The 8,357-nt window shown below is 37.1% G+C and overlaps 1 long non-coding RNA gene across 1 annotated transcript; it reads right to left on the bottom strand.

The window, feature by feature from the left end:
* Positions 1-5,822: 5,822 nt before the first annotated feature.
* Positions 5,823-7,864, bottom strand: LOC145135705 (uncharacterized). The gene is made up of 5 exons (XR_013719988.1): positions 7,743-7,864; positions 7,167-7,316; positions 7,013-7,072; positions 6,331-6,433; positions 5,823-5,943 (listed from the first exon to the last, which is right to left on the bottom strand). It is a non-coding gene; the product is annotated as an uncharacterized LOC145135705 (long non-coding RNA).
* Positions 7,865-8,357: the final 493 nt, after the last annotated feature.

Here is an 8,357-nt window from a genome sequence, read left to right as displayed (position 1 = left end):
ACATGATTCCATCCGTGAAATCATTCCAAATGTGTAGATCTTCAAGTTTCACCAAGAACACAGACTAGTGTTCTTGGACTTTTAGCATCTTTTCAAGCTTCTACATAGTAAGTACTCTTACCTAGGCTTGTTATAAGACTTGTTACACTTCTAATCATCTAGAAAACACCAACGAAACACAAGATCAAAGGTGTTTACGGTCCAAGATGTTCTTGGACCGTAAACCCTAATAAAGGGGCAAAAGTGTGCCCTAGTCCCTTACCAAGCCTTGGATACTAGGGTAGAACATAACCTTAAAGTGCTTAGGACTTAAAACATCATAAAGACCATAAACCATTTGGGTTTACGGCCGTAAACCCAAGGAAAAGTGGTCCAAGTACCGTAAACTCCACAAAGGAGTGAAATGGTGCCCTAATCACTTCCTAAGGTTTAAACATGAAGTAGGAATGCTTCTAATGACCTTATAAGCTTCAAAACACAAAATGGTGAAAGTACCATGAGTTTACGGCCGTAAACTCATGGGTTTACGACCGTAAACTCAATGTGAGTTGGTCCCAAAACCGTAAACTCCAATAGAGTTTACCCTTGGACCCCAAACTCAATAGCAATGTCCTACCACCCTTAGATGCAATCCTTAGTACTTGTAACACTTAAATAAGGTGTTTTACATGTCCTAGGATGTCTTAACTTGGTTAATTAGTTGTTTAATGACTAACTGGATACATATATGTGTTATTATATGTTAACTAGGATCCTTGTGTGTGTTCAAGTCTTCACTTGACACTTAGCATCCTATACAATCCGTACATCCAAACCACTCACTACAGGTGAGTTCATGCCCCTTAATTAACCTTTTAAATGTTTTTAAATGCTTTTATGGGGGGATACAAGTTGAACTATTATAGTTATTATATCAATCACATGTGATTAATAACTACCAAACAAGTGGATTTCTTACTTTTCAAACTGTGTTACCAAACTGTTTTACTTCAAACTGTTTTATAAACTATTTTTCATATCAAATACTTTTATTAAACTCTTTTAACTTATATTTTGTGTATCTATGTAAATATAGTTATATAAGTAGGATTGAAAGGATTTAGGACTGATAACTCACCTTACTTCTTGTTCCTTGTTTGGTTGTGGATTTAGGGTATTCAGGTTATTTGTCTGAAGGTCGTTTGAATCCTAGTTATATATCATGTATATGTGTATAGATATAAAAGGTTACTTCATACAGTTCAATACCTTTGGGTAGCAAAGGTATACAAACATGTTCATACATTCAAACAACATTACTAGTAAACTATAATAGGTATAGTTTAGGGAGATACTAATACTATTACTAGAACAATGAAACATACAATGAGTCAGTTCATACATGAGTCAATAACAAACAAACAATAGATACTATGATGAGAAACAAACAATAGAATACTATGATGAGAAACAAAAAATAGATACTATCATGAGAAACAAACAATAGAATACTATGATGAGAAATAAACAATAGAATACTATGATGAGAAACAAACAATAGAATACTATGATGAGAAACAAACAAAAGAATACTATGATGAGAAACAAACAATACATGCTAGACAGGGAGAGAACACACAATACAGCTAGCACATACATATACTAGAACATTACTACATTTATGTGAGCCACGTAACGGGGCATGGCACTACCTGTCATGACCGTTTTGTATCCAGAATCTCCTTAAGTGGGGAGCGTATGAGTTTGTGTATAGATCTATACTGGATTGACTATCCTACACTTTGCTGCTCGCTACAGTGGTACTTGCAAGTCTACGGGTGCCAAACGTCATTTCTTACGACGTCTTACATCGTCGTTTTTCTATGAGTCGGTAGCAGGATACAGGCCGATCACATAGTACTATAAATAACAATTGGTTTAAGGTAGTTAAGCAGTAGTTACTTAATACAACACTACAGTACTATTTCATTTTCCCATTACATTTACTTTGTGATCTTCACACAATAAACAATAATGTAAAAACTATATTTTTGGTTAATGATAGTCGGATTTGGGAAAATACACACTCTTACAAGAGACACACACATATACTAGATGCCTTGGTAGAAGGCTACTTTTAGTAGGAAACATAGCGTTTTCTAGGGGAGTTCAAACAATTACAAACTTTTACAAACTTATTCAATTACAGACTTACAAACGCTTTCATACAAATACAGACATTAATATACTTATGATCTCACCAGCTTTAAAGCTGATACTCGCTTTCAAAACTTGTATTCTCAGGTCACCAGTAGACAGGTACCGGTGCCAGGTTTTGAGAAGATGGAGCTAGTTCAAGACTCATCTTTTATTTTGATGTATATTTTTGGTGTCTATATAACTTGACATAACACACTTGTATGAAATTATATTATTAATGCAATGGATGATGTTGTTACTTGTTTACTACTTTGCATTGTTGTGATACTGAACATGACGTCCTCCACCCCCGAACGTTTCCGCCGTTCCGGTTTTGGGGTGTGACAGTTATGGTGGGTGAATCCAGTCAGTTGATAATGCCGAATCGATCAGTATTGGAGAGAGTTGGGTGCGGTTGAGTCATATTGCTGTAATGAACGGTCATGGAATGCAAGGGGTGACAGCTGTGTCCCTCGAGATGACGGGTGTAGGTACTCGTTGGGCTCAGAAAGGGTTGTCGATCTTGGTAAAAGTTGGATACTCAAGCTTCATCATGGTTGAAGTGCTCTCAAGGCTTCGCTCTATAAGAGTGGCACCCGATATAGGAAGAAGGGCGGAAGACCAGGTATTGTGATTCAATCCGGATTTGGCCCTGATAGGGCAAGGGGTGCATCACGAAAGACTGCGGAGGAACCATTACCCAGATTTTCTTTCGACGACGGACTTCGAGGACGAAGTCTAGTTCAAGTGGGGGAGACTTGCAACACCTGTTTCGAGTTTTGGTTGGAATTTGCTATTGTGGGGTGTTTGTGTCTGGACTCGGCGAGTTGGGAGTCCAACTTGTCAAGTAGAGTCGTGATATCATAAACGTGGGTCGGAACTGACTCGGCGGTTCGGAAGGCCCGACTCAGCGAGTCAGAGCTGTTTAGAGAAAACCCTAGTTTCGGGGTTTGCCCCATATATATACCTAATTATACGCCTTTATAGCCTCCCTTAACATCATAAGAGATCGTTTACAGCCGCAAACGTTTGGGTGTGTGAAGTAAGAGCATTGGGAGCTTAAACTTGGGATAGTGGAAGGGATTCCAAGATTGAAGAAGAAGTATCAAGGGGAAAATACTAGATCTAGCATCTATTTCGTCTTGGGCATCGAATTGAGGTATGAATCTGTTACCTTAAGCCTAGATTCTATTTGAGAGTTATGACCAACTTTGAGGAAATGGAAGCAAGCTTAGATCTGAACCTATCACAAGGATATGATTCCAGATCTAGACCCTCTTAGTTCCAAATATCATAAAGTTCCACCTTTTATTAAGCTCATCCCGTCTCCATGCATGAAAACCTTGTTTGAAGGTTAGTTTTGGTGTTATGGCCATGTGAGGCCTTGCATGCACGTAAAGTTTGAAACTTTACGTGTTATCCACACTAGTAGAGTATATATCTGAAGTTTGGGACCTTGAGTCCCAATGGAAAGGGTCGTAAACATAAGGGACTAAGGGGACTCGGCAAGTCGTGCAAATGACTCGGCGAGTCGATAGGGTTTTCTCGTTCATGGCCATGGGTTCACGGTCAAGGGTTCACGGCCAGGGGTGTTCGGTTGGAAGTTTACGGCCGTAAACATCAAGGAACTCGACGAGTCTCTCGGGTGACTCGGCGAGTCGATGAGTTGAACAGGGAACTCGGCGAGTGGCTGGTTATACTCGACGAGTTGAGGTCAACATGGACTGTTGACCTCGACTGAGGACTTTGACTTTGACCAGGGTTGACTAGGGTTGACCCGGAGGGTATTTATGGTATTTCAAGGTGGTGTTAGGTTAATCACATGATGATTGCAGGCAGTTGAGTTGGAGCAGTACGTCGGGACTTACTGGGTCTTACCCTGTTAGTCCAGCAGCTGAAGTTTCGTCTGTGGAATTTCGATAGTGCAAGGTGAGTCTTCTCACCATACCCATGGGTCTAAGGCACCAAGGCCGGCCCATTATGTGATTATGTTATATGTGTTGGTCATTATGTGATTTGATAAGATATGTGATTTGTTATGATATGTGATTGTGTGTTTTTGCATGGAAGACCCCGGGGGGAGCCCGTGGCATTGGATATAAGACCATGTGGGGTAGCCCATGGCATTCCTAGGTAAAGACCATGTGGGGGAACCCATGGCATTGGATGTAAGACCATGTGGGGTAGCCCATGGCAGTCCTAAGTAAAGACCATGTGGGGTAGCCCATGGCATTCTTACAGGTTTTATGTATGCATGGCTTAATTGTTATGTGTGTAGCTTTGATTAGCTAACAGGATATGTGTATGTGTGTGGTATGCTCTGGGGGACTCACTAAGCTTTGTGCTTACGGTTTACAGTTTTGGTTACAGGTATCATCGATTTAAAGAGGGAGAGCTCGGATTGATCGCAGTGCACACACCTATGATTTCCGCAATGAATAATTTTGGGATAAACTCTGATAAATGATTTACTTAACAATGATTTGGAATGTTTGGAATAAATGGTATCAATGTTTTAGTTATATTATAAATGAAATTTTTACCCTTGATTTTTGGGTCGTTACAGTTAGAGGCCGAGGCAACTGATTCACCGGGAGTAGTGGTGAATGTTGGATTTGGTTTCTAAGCCCATAACTGTAAATGGGATGAACTTGACCCGATTGTAGCATGGTCCTTTTGGGTTGCCTTCATCAGTGCTATTTGATAGGATGGACTTTTGAGAATAAGGTTATTTGTGATTTATTAATATATTATAATTATAATATATTAATTGAGAAATCATATTATTTAATTAGTATTGATCAAGAATTGATTTGTAATTAATTTTGTGATCAAAAGAGACTAATTAAATATATGGGGATTGATTATCTAAATCAATGATTCTTATAGTGTGGGCCAATGATCCATGATTGTTTAGATGAGCTAAACCAATGAGATAATCCATGGATAGTCCATGGAGGTTTAACTCATGGAGCATAAGAATGTGAAAGGTCATGGAGCATTAGGGTTTACATAAATGTAACCCTAGCTTAGTAACACTATAAAAGCATACCCCTAGTCCCAAAATCGGCTTCCCCATTCATTCTAAGAGAGTGAAGTTGATTTTGTGCAAAGTAACTTATTCTCTTAAGCCTCCTCTTGCATTTGGTGTTTGTGAACCATTAGAGGCATCACACTTGAGGTGCTTAAGCTTTTGAAGGCCAAGAACTACAAGTCCTAATAAGAGGTATGTTATCTACATTACTAGAAAAACAGCCTTTTACGACGCGCAATGCGTGTCGTAAAACGCTCAGACGACGTGCAAATGCGTGTCAAGGAAGGCCCTGTCATAACGAGAGACGACACGCTTTTGCGCGTCGTCTTTACGATGCGCATTTATGACACGCAATGCGTATCATTAAAACCCCTGTCAATAAAGGCCATGTCATAAATGAAGACGACATACATTTTTGCGTATCGTAAATTTAAATGTTTAAAAAAATATATTTATATATTTATTAATTTTTAAATTAAATTTTCATTTAGTGTCTCATAATAGAAATAACATACCATATACAAAAAATACAATCCACTGCATAAAATTTAATGTCATACAATTCTATTTCTTACAATATATAAATTTGCATTCATCTAATCTACTCTGTGTTTCATACAAAAAATATATTTCATGCGGCTTCTTCCATTTCCTTTATTAGCAACTTCCATCATTAGTAGAACAACTAACAATTGAAATGAAAAATGCAACACTTGTATATCTGCAAAAGACTTGAAAAAAACAACAAAGATTTAATGTTTATATATAGCAAGAACATATTGAATGCATAAAATAACAAGAGTTAATAGGAAGTCATTTTCTACTCCCTTCTAAGTATGTGATGATTGGGGTTGTTGATTGCAACAATTAAGCATCTGCTTATGATGAAAGTAGATACCATTTTCACAAAAGAGTTGCCTTTATCCAACAAATTGTTAACATGTCTCAATGGTTAATTTGAAAGAAAAAATCTTTATGAAGAAACTGTCTATTGATTAATTTTCTACCATAAAGTTCAAAATTACATTTCTACCCTAAAGTTTAAATCTAAAATAAAATAATTCAAAATTACATTTCTCTAATAGGTCCTGTTTTTGTTAGGAAGTTGCAGACATTACCTATCCACAAGTTGCAGTAAGGGCAAACATGGAGGAGCAGAGGAACTCATCTACATTTTGTGTAGAGGTGAATCCAGGCAGCAAATGCAAATCAACACCACTTCTAAAGAAGAAAATAAGTCGCAAAATCAATTAGCGTAAGAAGGGTAATATAGGCCAAGAACTCAACATTTCAATTCCATTACTTTGTATATTTCTATTTGGTTCATTTCCGTTCATAAATCAATCAAAAGATTTAGAACGTAAAAAATGGCAAATAAAAGTCCTTGTCCACGACACTATTTAAATACTTGCAAAATATTTAACAACTTTTCCTTCCGCTAACTTCTTTCTCATGGAACTTTTTTTAAATACTTTTAGGTAAAAAATAAATTGTGTATGTGTGTGTATAAAGAAGAAACTAACACACTACAATGTTAATAATATGGTTTAAAAAGGGTATGTCAGTCATTTATAGAAGAAATGGGGGAGGAAGGAGAGCATAGTTCCATCATTAGTAGGGTAGGTAGGGTTTTGTGAATTCCAACATAACGAGATAAAATGGTGTGAATCTTAATTCAAATTCAGGCTGAATATCAGAGAAAAAAATGAATGTTAACGAAACAGACATATAACTAATGATACATATGTATTTTATATAAGCCAGACAATGCCACAAAAGCAGGAAGTTAACTGTGATCACCTTCAAATTGCATGAAGTACTACTGCATTCAGATGAAACTATAGCGTCTGACATTTCGACCTAAGACAAGAATTAGGGTGAGGAATTTATAGCATATGTTAAGATATAAACGACAAGGCAGAAAAGGTAGTATCAGTATGAAATAAAATATCACCTCGTTTACTAGTAAGATATTTTCAACGATATACTGAGTCATCTCTTCAGCATAGGGTTCAAATGCAGCAACAGAATGCTGAGCCATGCAGCCTAACGACTGAAAAACTGTAGGAGTAGGTGGACCACTCTTAAGAGCATCCACAAGTTTCTAATAAGATAAGCAGCAGCATCAGCGTGTTTAAATTTCATGTTTATTTAGAGAAGAAACAACATATAACATATAATGCAGAGTGTATGTATGGTGTTACTTAACAAGTTTTGTTGTGCTTAAATTTATACTATATTAAAACTAGTTTGCACCATTTTAAGTTTGTTTATCGTGTGAAAACAATGTTACAGCAACAATGAACGACTTGCTTCCAAACTCCAAAGGTGTGCTTATCAGTTTTTTTTGGTGCATCAATTCATTACCCTTCAAATAAAAAGAAGCATCCTATAGTATCAATATGTATAACAATGTTAAAATGAGATATTGCAGCAAATAAACAGATCCAAAACTCATTGATACCCTTATTAAACCACTAATCCTATTTATTGCAGATTATGAGATGAAAAGAAAATGAGTTAGATAGACCTTTCACAGATCTGAGAGACTGGAGTGCTCAGAAGTAACCATCAATCCACTGATTGCAGAAACAGCAAGCTTGGCCTGAGCACGACTCCCATCCAGGCAGATCCTATCTAAGAAAGGGTAGATAACACTACACAACACAAATTTGTAAAAAAGTTAGGAAAGCCTCCTTTCCTTGACTTTCTATATTAAGTTGTTCTTTCTGAATTAAGCTATTGATTCACCATCATGTAACTATATACACATATACATAATTCCTGTGATAATAGTAGGCTTGGGTGAACGTGAAAAAGTATCCTAACCAGCATTGAACAGAAGTCACCAAAACATTTCAAGCAGGAACAACGAATTACAATTACCTGAGGTCAATAGAAATATGAGGTCCAGCTTTAGCTAACATTTCAAGCAGCTCATTACAGAATAATGATTTACCAAAAAAGATGGCGTACTTACTTATGCATGTATCATGGTCTCTTATATGCAAAAGGTCACCACTCACAGCTTCCCTGTAAGGGGAAAACCATAAAAATAGAGGTCAAGATCGTTATTTCACTTTAAAGTAGCACAAAGGGATGGATTCCCCACCAACCAACATAATCGATATACTCATTCTGACCA

This window comes from Lactuca virosa, chromosome 9, assembly GCF_052849685.1.
Source record: "Lactuca virosa cultivar CGN04683 chromosome 9, Lactuca_virosa_CGN04683_v6, whole genome shotgun sequence".
Lineage (NCBI taxonomy): Eukaryota > Viridiplantae > Streptophyta > Magnoliopsida > Asterales > Asteraceae > Lactuca > Lactuca virosa.
The sequence above is the reverse complement of the archived record's forward strand: the minus strand, read 5'-3'. Positions and strand labels throughout refer to the sequence as shown.